The sequence below is a fragment of the Callithrix jacchus genome, chromosome 5 (assembly GCF_049354715.1).
Source record: "Callithrix jacchus isolate 240 chromosome 5, calJac240_pri, whole genome shotgun sequence".
In the NCBI taxonomy this organism is placed as follows: Eukaryota; Metazoa; Chordata; class Mammalia; order Primates; family Cebidae; genus Callithrix; species Callithrix jacchus.
In genome coordinates this window covers 9,537,566-9,549,774 of record NC_133506.1, presented here as the reverse complement: position 1 = coordinate 9,549,774, position 12,209 = coordinate 9,537,566, and the positions used below count along the sequence as shown (strand labels likewise).

Below are 12,209 nucleotides of genomic sequence, written 5' to 3'. Positions count from 1 at the left end.
AAAACAATAATTTACACTTCATATTTTGCACATTGGAGAACTTCCCCTGTGGGTTTCTCCTGGGCTCCCTCTTAAAACTGCAGGCAGCTGGAGGGTGGCCTGGGCAGGAGGGTCCTGCATTGGCTCACTCCGTTGCCGGCAGCTAGTACTCCCAGCTGGAGACCCTCACCTTCTGGGAGGCTAGGCTGGCTTTCTCACATGGGACTGTCAGGCCTCAAAAGTCACCCGATGCCAATTTTGCCACATGGAGGTGGAAGCACAGTGCTGAGTTAATTCAGGGACACATCCAGATTCCAGGGAGGGAAACAGACTTCATCTCTTGAAGAGGGCAAAGTCACATTGCCAAGAAGCATTGGGATGGGAAGGATCTTCCCAAACACTCTCTGACAGGCTGAAGTGGATGCTCTATTCCATGAAGTTGTCAGAATCTCAGAATTCTAGCCCATCCCACCACCAGCCCTAGAGGGGGGCTATGGACCTCCAGATCCAAGCCAGTGACTAGAATCCAGCCATCCCACCTGTGTTAGGCTGTCCTTGCATTACTACAAAGAAATACTTGATACTGAGTAGTTTATAAAGAAAGAGGTTTAATTGGCTTATGGTTCTGTGGGCCATACAGGAAGCATAGTGCTGGCATCTGCTCAGCTTCTAGGGAGGCCTCAGGAAGCTTACAATCATGGTGGAAGGTGGAGGAGGAGCAGGCACATCACACGGCAAAAGTAGGAGCAAGAGAGAGTGAGAGATGGGGGTGGGGGAGGTGCCACACACTTTTAAACGACCAGATCTTGTATGAGCTCAGAGCTGGAGCTCACTCCCCACCAAGGGGATGGCCCAAGCCATTCACAAGGGATCCGCCCTTATGATCTAAACAACTTCCACCAGGCCCCATCTCCAACACTGGGGATCACAATTCAACATGAAATGTGGACAGAGACAAATACCCAGACTATATCAACCCCTATGGTCCAGGTGGCAAGATGGAGGAATGAATAAGAGAGAACGGACATGTGTGCCAGCTGTCTTTTCAGAAAGGCTTCTGGAAGTTGCCACATAACATTTCTGTTTATCTCACTGGCCAGATCTGAGTCACATGGCCACACTTAGATGCAAGGAGGCTGGGAAATGTCATCTTTATTCTAGGTGGCCAATTGGCCCAGTTAGAGTCTGGGGTTCTATGTCTAAGGAGGCAGGGGAGCATGGATATTGGGGATCCAGCAGTTTCTGCCACAATGTGGAACCTTTGGCCCTGAGGTAGTACAATGTACTGAAAGACGTCACCCCAATTATCTTAAAATGGAGAACTTTTCCATTACTGGGCAGATGTCTTTTAACCCCGCAAAGGTTTAGAAGTCCAACTCATATTATTGTGTAGTTGGTATTTAAAGTATTCATAACATAGAAGATTTTTTTTGCATATTAGAGTATGAAAAAATTAGCCTTGTGACTCCAATTTAAAATGTGTAATTGAGTTTAGACTTGTGATTCTTCCGTTGAGCACACGAATCTTTTTATACTAAATTTATAAATGACTCCAGAATGTATAAAAGATCTTGAGATTCACTGTTGTATAAGTTTTTAAATTAGATTTTCCAAAGTGGTTTAAGTACTTTGGAAAGTTTTGCTTGTCAGGTCAGGCAACGAAAGGGTTTAAAAAAGGAAATTGAATATGTTAAATTAGTAAGTCCTGTGTAAAGTGAAGATAATTTAATTAACCAAGTTTGCAAACGGGACGGATCGTTTAACCGAGTATGAGTTGCCTGACCATTAATCAAAAGCCCCTTGAAACTGATTGCATAGAAATCGAATAATAAGTTTTGAAAATTGAACTCAAAGGCTTAAGAATGACTAGGGCTTTTTATTTTTATTAAAGCTACTGTATTACATTGAATATTAAGTAATAAGTACTTGCAAGAAACCTTTTCTGCATCCAAAAAATCCCTTCCACATTGACATTTCTGAGTTCACTCAGGGGCTAAATTGGGGTTTGGGGGTAACCCCCAAAGTCCTTGCTTGTCTGCTCACTACGTGGTAACTGCCAGTCTGGGTAGGAAACATTAAGGGTATGGAATTGGCAAAATAAGGCACACAACTGGATTGGGAGAGAGAAAAAGTGTCAAGATGAACTTGGTGCAGTTTGGGCACAGGTGTGTATGCAGAGAGCACTAGCAGGGCTCGGGACCCCTGCACGACCTTTACCATATCATCTCATCATCTCGCTCATCTCAACTTCCCATTATCTCCACTGGAGATTTTCTTTTGGAGAAGGAGGTTCTAGCAGACTCTCATAAAAGAGTTGGCGCTGACACTGAGGAGCCCTGGGGAGCCCTGGAAGAGAGGGTGTCTCTGAGAACTATCTACGCTCTCTGCTTGAGGGACGGATCTTCAACATAACCACAACCCAAAAACAATCATTGCTGACATCTGGCATAGATGCTACGGGGAGCCACACCCAGGCCCCTGATTTTGGCTGTCAATACCCCCACTCCAAATCTGGAGGTGCAAAAAACCAGTCACTCACCTCGTGGTACTACAGTTCCCACTCCAGAGCTCCCCTGGGAGCAGGCTGAAGCTAGTCCACAGCTCAGACCACTTGCTGGCTTGGCAACACGTTGTGGAACGCTCTGCTGGCTGCCAGGGAAACTGGTGTGAGGGTCAGGCTCCCTCCCTCACCCTCAGCTTCCTCTCCTTCCTGAACAGCCGCTTCTGCAGGCCCTCAGTGTTTGTGAAGTGAATAAAACCTGACACACAGTAGGCCCTCAGTGCAGTACCATTGACTTCCCAGAGGTCCAGAGTTTTCACAGATCCCGGGAAGTCTCAAGGAACATCTTGTTCCTCGGTAGTGACCTTGCTCTAGCCTTCAGGGCTGCACCTGGACTTCATAGAGTCTTAACGGGGCAGGAGACCGCCCCCCTTCCCCGCCCCGCCCTCCCCTGTGGGCAGGTGCACGAAATTGATGCCTGCACAGGAGGTGGCGGCCCGAGGCAGGTGGACGGCAGCCGCCTGTCTCTGATCTGGGAGCGCCCCCTCGTGGCGAGATGAGCAATGCACGTTGAGGGAGGATGTCCCCACCGTCCAGGTGGTCTTAAAGGTTCAAACTCAAGGAGACAAAAAGAAAACGAGCATTTAAGAAGGGCGCTCCGGGGTCCATTGAATATAAATGGGCGGTCGTTAGCATTAAGATGAGAAGTTTTGAGCTTCCTATTAAAACAGGTTGTTCTACAGTGCGGTCTTTTCTCCTAGCCTGCAAATGATTAGGCAATTTCCTCACTGCAAATAAGGGGAAATACGTTTGCTTCTGCTCTCCTGGCAACCAGTGGGGAATCAGCTTGGGTCGTGGCGTTCAGAAACGTAAACCTCACTCGAGTAGAAAGCACTTTTGCTTTCTCCACCCATCCTATGTTTTCTCCATTTAAAATGAAAAACGAAGAGGAAAACAGGCCCGAAGTATTTTGCCTACCTAGCTCTGCCTGAAGCTCTGGGAGAAATTTTCAATAATGATGATGATGATAAAAGCAAAAATAGTAACCTATAAATGCTGAGGGCTCTCAACTAAGGTTGGAACGTCGGAGAGGAAGGGCTTCTCGTGAATCTAGACCTCTTTACAGAAAACGTTATGGCCGGACACGATGGCTCATGCCTGTAAGCCCAGCACTTTGGGAGGCTGAGGCGGGTAGATCAGGAGGTCAGAGTTCAAGACCAGCCTGGACAACGTGGTGAAACCCCGTCTCTACTAAAAATACAAAAATTAGCCGGGTGTGGTGGCAGGTGCCTGTAATCCCAGATACTCGGGAAGCTGAGGCAAGACAATTACTTGAACCCGGGAGACGGAGGTTGCAGTGAGCTGAGATCGCGCCATTGCACTCCAGCCTGGGCCACAGAGCAAGACTCTGTCTCTCGGGGAAAAGCAAAAACAAACAAACAAAAACCGTTATTTGTGGCACTCGCTGAAGGTGGTGAGGTCAACTGTATTCAAGGGGCCCTGGCGATAGTCGCTGCAGTCGGGTCTCACAGTGGGGAGAGAGGTGGGACTCAGTTCTGACCCCAACAGGGACAAGTGAGAATTTATAACCAAGGAGCAGGGCACGGGCTCATGGATGGAAAATTACTAAGAGGAAAGCTCAGGGATTTTCTGGCTAAACTAATGTGATAGGATTATTGCTGAAGGCAGGCCAAGCTGATCAGATATCCACAGTAGTCGGATACCAAGAGTGGGGATTTTTGCTAAACTGATTTAGTCGGATTCTTGCTCCAGCTGGAGTTGACAAGGACAGAGATGCTGCCTAGTCAAGTGGAGGACTCAGAGGAGACAGACTAACTAGTTTGTGTCGGAGGGAATCTTTGTCTCCTTTGACCAAACACAGGAGGTGCTATGGGTGAAATTCGGCTGCTCAGATGTGCAAATGAGGAAGTGTGCTTCGTGAGAGAAGATACATAGTGTGGGCTTTATAATTTGAAAAAAATCCAGAAGGGATTTCAGGTAGTACAAAGGAGTGGGGAGGACTGGAGTGAACAAACATTGTTGAGCCCTTACTGTTGCCATGTGGCTCTTATTATTGCATCAGAGGCATGGAACAGAAGTGACTCCATCTTGAATAGGAGCTGGGTAGAATAAGGTTGTGACCTACTGGGCTGCACTCCCAGGAGGTCAGACAATCTTAGTCACAGGATGAGATAGGAGGTTGACGGGATTAGTATCACAAGATACAGGTCACAAAGACCCTGCTGATAAAACAGGATGCAGTAAAAGAGCTGGCCAAAATCCACCAAAACCAAGATGGTGATGAAAGTGACCTCTGGTCGTCCTCACTGCTCATTGTACGCTAATTATAATACATTAACACGGGAAAAGACACTCCCACCAGTGCGGTGACCATGTCATGGCAACATCAAGAAGTTGCCCTATATGGTCTAAAGCAGTTGCCCTATATGAGTTCTGGAAATTGCCCACCCCTTTCCCGGAACACTCATGAATAATCCACCCCATGTTTAGCCTGTCATCAAGAAATAACTATGCACAGCCCACGCCACTGCTCGACTTACGCTTTACTTTCCTTTATAAACTTTACTTACTTTATAAACTTCCTCTGGATTCTTTCTTGCGTGAGGTCCAAGAATCCCCTCTTGGGGTCTGAATCAGGACCCCTTTCTGGTCACAATTACATCTTTACCATAGCCTTGACAGAAAAAAGGCAATTATGCCATTTTACAGATAGAGAAACAGAAGCTCCGAGAAGAAAGGGGCTGAGCTCAAAGTGACATCATTGGATTAGAAAACAATCTCCTAATATCAACCTGAGTGTTTGCCACAGCACTGGGTCCACTGGTCTACCAACATTCATTCATACATTTATTTATTCATCAAATGTTGATTGAATATCTACCATGCACAAGACAGAGTTATAAGCCCTGGGGATACAGCCATGTCCACAATGGGCTGAAGAAATTAGGGCTACAAATATTGTCAGGCAGGAAAGCTCAGGTTACCAATGATATTTCTTTACTAACTAGTTTTGTTTATCAGCTCATTTACCAATCTATTTATTTTTTCTTTTATTTTATGCAAAGAGTTTACTGACTTATTTAATTATTCATTCATTCTCTCAGTCACTTATTTTCTTATTTACTTATTCATCCATCCATTCAAACATCAATTCGCTTGCTCATTCATTCTTTCGATCATTTATTTATTTATTTGCCTGCTCATTATTTGCTCACTCTCCTACTCTGCCAGTCGTTTACTCATTCCTTCACTAATTCATACGCTCATGTGTCTGTAAATCTCTCCATCCATCCATCCATTCATCCATCCATCCATCTTCCTTCCTTCCTCCTCTCCATCCATCAATCCCTCATAAATCCATCCCTTCCTTTGTCCATCCATATCTCCCTTTCTTTCCTTCCTTCTATTTCTCCCTCCCTCCTTTTCTCCCTCCCTTCCTTCTTTCTCTCTTTCCATCTATTGGTTCCTCCAATCACTCCTCCATTAGTCCCTCCCTTCTTCCCTCCATCCATCCCTCCATCTGCCTCTCCATTCTATCAGGCCTCATGTAGATCCTGAAAATTAACAAATGATACAACCCAATTCCAACCTCCAAGGCACTCACCATCTAGTAGTGGTGAGTGACAAGAAGAAAGGCCACCACATCACTGTGATTAGAAATGTGACCAAGGGCTAGGGGAGGGTAGCACAGAGGAACTCTAAGTCACCTGAGGGCTGGGAAATCCAGGATGAGTCCTAAAGGAAGAGTGAGCCAAATTGAGCAGGATGGAGGCAGTAGGGGTTTCAGGCAGAGGAAATCACACATATGCGTGCTTGAAGGCAGAGTGAGTACAGTGTGATCGGGACGGGCAAGTGTGGCTGGAGCTCAGGAAGGGCAGGGAGGCAGTGGAGAGAGCACACCTATTACTCTCCAAGGCATTGCTTCCTGAGACTCTTGGCTTTGTGTATTGTGAGGATGGCCACATTTGCCGCTCTGGCTACCCCAGTCCCCGTCTGGCCTCCATCAGCTCTGAGAGGTCAGCCCCATAGGATTGCAAGAAATCCAGGCTACTCATAGTGTCCTTGGTAACTGGGCCCACCTCTCCCCATCACTGTCAGAGCCAATAGTAAAGAGAAGAGAACACTGCCCCTCGCCCCACCCCCCACCCTGCCCCGGTCTCCCCTTCATCTGTGGTGATACAAGAGAACACTGTCCCCCCTTCTCCCCTTCGTCTGTGGTAATACCCTGGGCTGTGGTGCCCCTGCAGAAGTATCTTCTAGATCAGCTCCAGCACAGCCCTCCCCAAATTTCATGCCTCCTCCATGTCTGATAGGTCTCCAGGCCCAGCCCCTTTCACCTCTTCATCACCTCCTCGTCACTCAGACAGACATTTGCCTCACTCTGGCATCATTATGCCAGCCTCTCTCTAGCAGCCCTGTCTCTCACCTCTCTGCCTCTAGTGGCTTCCTCCAGCTCTCACATGCCCATTACTCTGCCTCCAGAGTAGCCTTTCTGAAGCTCCAATATCCTCATGCCATTCACCTGCATACAATCCCTCAAAGACACCTTGTTCCAGGTCAGGGGGTCAAGTCCAAACTCCCTCCCCGGCCAGGCATTCAGGTTTTTAATCAACCGGCACATGCTATTTCTCCAGGCTTGCCTGGCTCTTACCTCCTCACGTGCACCATCCATGCAGACCAGAGCCCAAGACATTCTCAACACATCCCACTTCTACTCACCTTTGCCACCTTGTAACTGCTGGATCTTTGCCTGCGGTGGCCTTCCCTGGCTTGTACCCCCGGAAGACTCCTGCTCATCCTTCAAAACCTGGCTGGGTGCATCCATCAGACCTTGTAAGGATTGCTATATTACCAGTCATCATAATTTATTGCATGTCTGTCTGTCTTCCTTTGCTGGACCCTGAGCCCCCGGGAGGTACAAGCCTTTTCACAGTCTTCACTGCTTTCTCAGTGTCTAAAATAGTGCCTGACCCATAGAAGGTATTCACTCAATAATTAACACTCTATGAACAGATGAATGAATGAACAAAATATCTCTATGATGTCTGGGTTTAGATTAGACCAATAACCCTTCCTGGGTCCTCTGAGATTGTGTGTCCAGCCTGGCCACTTATCCTGCCATGGGAGAAGCTCTGCAGACATTGGACAAAGGCTCACATGACATCAAGTGGGGAAAACAATCTGGTTGCTTGGCATTTAGGGCTGGTTTCCAAGGGTTTGTCTTCACAGGGAGATCCTCTCTCTAATGCTGGCTGGCAGATCACCATTCTGAGGGTGAGATGGGCCACCAGAGGTTACCCAGCTGCTAGGGTTACGGTAGTCAGGTGAACTGTGGAATCAGAGCCAATGATCTGGGGGAGAAGGTGGTGGTGGACGAAGACTCATTCAGAGGTGCTAGCAGCTGCTTTCCGAGGTTAACCCAGTGCTTCTCTGCATTGACATTACCATAGCGCATGCTGGGAAGTCTATACTCTCTGCTCCTGGCACAAAGGTCCTGCCTTCCATTTGGGCCCCCAGAGAAGGGACTACATGTCCAAGAGGCAGCAAAATGAGATGCTAGAGCACAGCTGCAGGGGCTGCCCACCCCCACCTCTGTCTAGGAGGTGGCCTCACAAGTTCCAGTCTGAGAATTTCTGCCTCTTTAATTAGAGTGTTTAGACCGTTTACATTTAATGTGATAACTGACATGACTGGGTTTAAATCCATCCACCATGTTGCTATTTGTTTTCTGTTTGTTCCATTTGTTATTTGTTCCTTTTCTGTTCTACTTCTTTCTTAAATAAATGTTTTTTATGATTCCATTTTATCTCTTTTGTTGGCTTATTAGCTATAAGTTCTTGCCTAATTGTTTTAGCAGTCGTTTTGGAGTTTATAATACACATCTTTAACTTACCACAGTCTGCTTTCAGGTGATATTATACCACTTCACAGATAGAATCAGAGCCTTACGACATTATACTCCCATTGTGTAACTGTTATACATAGTATTGCTTTATATATTATACACTCCTCAGTACACTATTGTTATTTTTGCTTTAAATATTCAAATTTATTTTTAAAGTGATTTTTAAAGTAATAGAAACGGGAGATTTTATTTACCCGTAGTTGTCGTTTCCAGCACTCTTCATTCCTTTGTGTAGATTCAGACTCCCATCTGGTAGCTTTTTTTTTTTTTTTCCCTAAAGGAGTAATCAACACTTTTTTGTATACAAATATGCTGGTGATGAATTCTGTCTGCCTTTGGATATCTGAAAACATCTTTAGTTTGATTTTTTTTTAATGTTGAAACAGAGGCTTACTCTGCCACTCAGGCTGGAGTACAGTGGCACAATCTTGGCTCACTGGAGCCTTGACCTCCCCAGGATCAGGTGATTCTCCCACCTCAGCCTCCCGAGTAGCTGGGACCACAGGCATGTGTCACCACACCTGGCAAATTTTTGTATTTTTTTTTTAGAAAATGGGGTTTTGCCATGTTGCCCAGGCTTTCATTTTTATAAAAACATGTTTTCTGGATGTAGAATTCTGGGTCTACGTTCTTTTTCTCTAAGCATTTTGAAGATGCTACTCTACTGTCTTCTTACTCGCATTGCTTCTTTTGAGAATCTGATGCTGGCCTTATATTTGTTCATTTGTATATATAACCTGGGTTGTTGTTTGTTTTCTGGCTGCTTTTAAGATATTTTGTGTATGTCTAGTTTTGAGTAATTTTATTATAATGGCCCTTGGTGTCATTTATCTAATGTTGTGAGATTCTCAAGTATAATCTTGTAAGGCAAAGTGGTATATCACTAGGAAGTAGAAGGTAGACTGTGATAAATTAATGTGCTTGGGGTTCGTTGGGTTTCCTGGGTCTGTGGGTTTTGTTTACATCAAATTTTAAACCATTATTCCTCCTTCAAGCTCTCTCTCTCTCATACACACACACACACACATACTTATAAACATGTATGTATATATTTATCTGCTTATAAATATATCTATCTGGTTATACACATAGCTATGTATGAATGTGTGTTTGTGTGTGCATGTGTGTGTGTGTGTGTGTGTATTGTACTGGAAGTTGTCCCAAAGTTCACTGATGCTCTGTTTATTTTTTTTTTAGTCTTTTTTTTCCTCTATAGTTCATTTTGGATAGTTTCTTTTGCTATATTTTTAAGTTCACTAATCTTTTTTATTTGAGTCTTTTTGCTGTCTTCCATGTCACAATTTAGTATACTCAGTTCTTTCTCTAGTTTCCTGAACATAAGAAATACAGCCAGAATCATGATTTTAAGGTCTTTATTTATCAGTTCTATCATTTGTGTCATTTCTGGGTCAGTTTCGAATGATTGCATTTTCTCCTCATTAATGGGTTGAATTTCCTTGCTTCTTTGCATGCCTGGCAATTTTTTTATGACGCCAGACACTGAATTTACATCATCACATGCTAGGGTTTTTTGTGTGTGTTTCTATAAATACGTTTGATTATTTTTTCTGGGACCCAGTTAAGTTCCTTAGAATTAGTTTAATCTTTGCTTTTAAACATGTTTAGATGGGACCATATCAACATTTAGTTTAGAGCAAATTTTGTCTAACTACTAAGAGAAAAACCAAATGAATCCTCTGTCTAAAGCCGTGTGAGGTTTTTCACTCTGGCTCCTAAGAACAGAGACTATTCCCAGCCCTGTGTGGGTACCTGGGATTATTCCCTCTAATCCTTTCAGGTGGTTCTTTGCTGGCCTCGGGTAGGTTTCATACATACACGTGTTCATTAGTACTCAGGAGATTGGAGGGGTTCTCTGTTGATCTCCAGAGCTCACCTGTGCTCTTGTACCTGGTCCTCCCCACAAGCTCTCTTCTCTGTGGTACTCTGCCCTGTGAACTCCAGTCACCGTGGCCTCTGGATTAATGCGTTTGTGTTGCTACAACAAAAATACCTGAACCTGAGTAATTTATAAAGAACAGAAATTGATTTCTCATGGTTCTAGAGGCTGGGAAGTTCAAGATCAAGATGTCAGCATTGGTGTCTAGTGAGAGCTGTTCTCTGCTTCCAAGATGACACTGTGAATGCTGTGTCCTCCAGAGAGGAGAAATGCTGTGTCCTCACAGGGCAGAAGGCAGAGGGGTAAAAGGATAGACTCCCTTCATGAAGCCCTTTTATAACAACATTAATCCATTAATGAGGGCAGAGTCCTCATGACCTAAACACCTTCCAAAAGGCCTCATCTCCCAACACTATTGCATTAAGGGTTAAATTTTAACATACATTGATTGAGATTGATTGATTGATTGGAGCTAGGGTCTTGCTCTGTTAACCAGGCTGGGATGCAGTGGTGTGATCATGACTCACTGCAGCCTTAACCTCCTGGACTCAAGTGATCCTCCCACCTCAGCCTCCTGAGTAGCTGGGACTGTAGGTGTGCATCACCATGCCTGGCTAATTAAAAAAATTATCTTGTAGAGATGGGATCTCACTATGTCGTGCAGGTTTATCTTGAACTCCTGACCTCAAGCAGTCCTCCTGAATTGGCCTCCCAAAGTGTTGGGATTACAGGCATGAGCCACTGAATCTAGCATCAATAGGAATTTTTACAGTGGGCAAAAGCATTCTAACCATAGCAGCTGCCCAGCTCCAACTCTTTAACTCAGGAAGACCACTGGGCTCTCCCTGGACTCCCTGACCTGTGACATGACCTGCAAACTCTCTCCAGATAGTAAGCGGAGACAATTGCTAGGCTCTCTTTTCCCTCTCTCTCTCTCTCTCTCTCTCTCTCTCTCTCTCTCTCTCTCAGGTATTACTGTTCTGTGTTTCCTGATGGCCAATATCTTGAAAACTGTTGACTCATATATTTTCCTTAGATTTTTTTGTTTCGGGTAAGAGGATAAACCCATTCTCTGTTATTCCATCTTGGCCAAGAGGAGAATTCAATGAATGAGGCCAGATCTCTTCTCAAGGAACCAGTATATTTCCAGGTATTTCAGTTGGACAACCAGGATGGAGAACTATTGATCTAAGTCATTCAATTCCTCTAGGAAATTTTTTCAAGTACACTGGATGCACCAAACAAGACCTTCTATATGCCATATCTGGCCCTTGGGCTGAATTGTGAGATTCCTGGAAACAGGAAACCTTACCTGTTTCCAGGATTTTTTTATCTGTTATTTTAATTAGTTTAAGCCTAAAATAGATAGTCTTTGCATTTTACTGCCCAAAGCTAGGAGTTGAAAGAAACAAGATTTGAACCCAGGTCCTCTCTGACTTCAAAGATACCAGCATTGCTCTCATGAGATTCCTACTCCATTGCTCTCATTTGCAGTGTTGTATTTCAGATTCTTTTGTGTGCATTCTCCATCCCACCACCTTGGACTTTGAGACTTCCTTGCCTTTGCATCCCCTAAGCTTAACAGAGGGCCTGATCTGTGGGAGATGGTGAGGGAACTTTTGTGGAACAAATAACTTTTCTCCTTCGGTTTGCTCTCTTAATGTTTCATGCCTCCTCTGGTCCACACCCGTCTATTAAATGGGAGGTATGTTACCAGCAGCACAGGCGGGATTTAAATCAGGCAGCTGTTACCTGTGAGATGATGCCTCTGCTCCTACATGAGAGATGTCAAGACAGAGGGCTGGTTCCTTAGAGGGGGAAAGGGCTGGTTAACATTCTGTAAACACGAGCTTTGAGGGATTTCTAAAGTCCTGATATATTGGAGTGGGGACATCCAACTTCAGTAC

General features: G+C 44.9%; 1 long non-coding RNA gene across 1 annotated transcript in view; it reads right to left on the bottom strand.

Annotated features, from left to right (window-relative positions):
* LOC103792803 (uncharacterized) overlaps positions 1–12,209 on the bottom strand; it is a 59,430-nt gene that overhangs the window by 36,885 nt on the left and 10,336 nt on the right. Inside the window, exon 3 of the long non-coding RNA XR_619683.5 lies at positions 2,519–3,267. This is a non-coding gene — a long non-coding RNA (uncharacterized LOC103792803). The remainder of the gene's footprint in view (positions 1–2,518; positions 3,268–12,209) is intronic.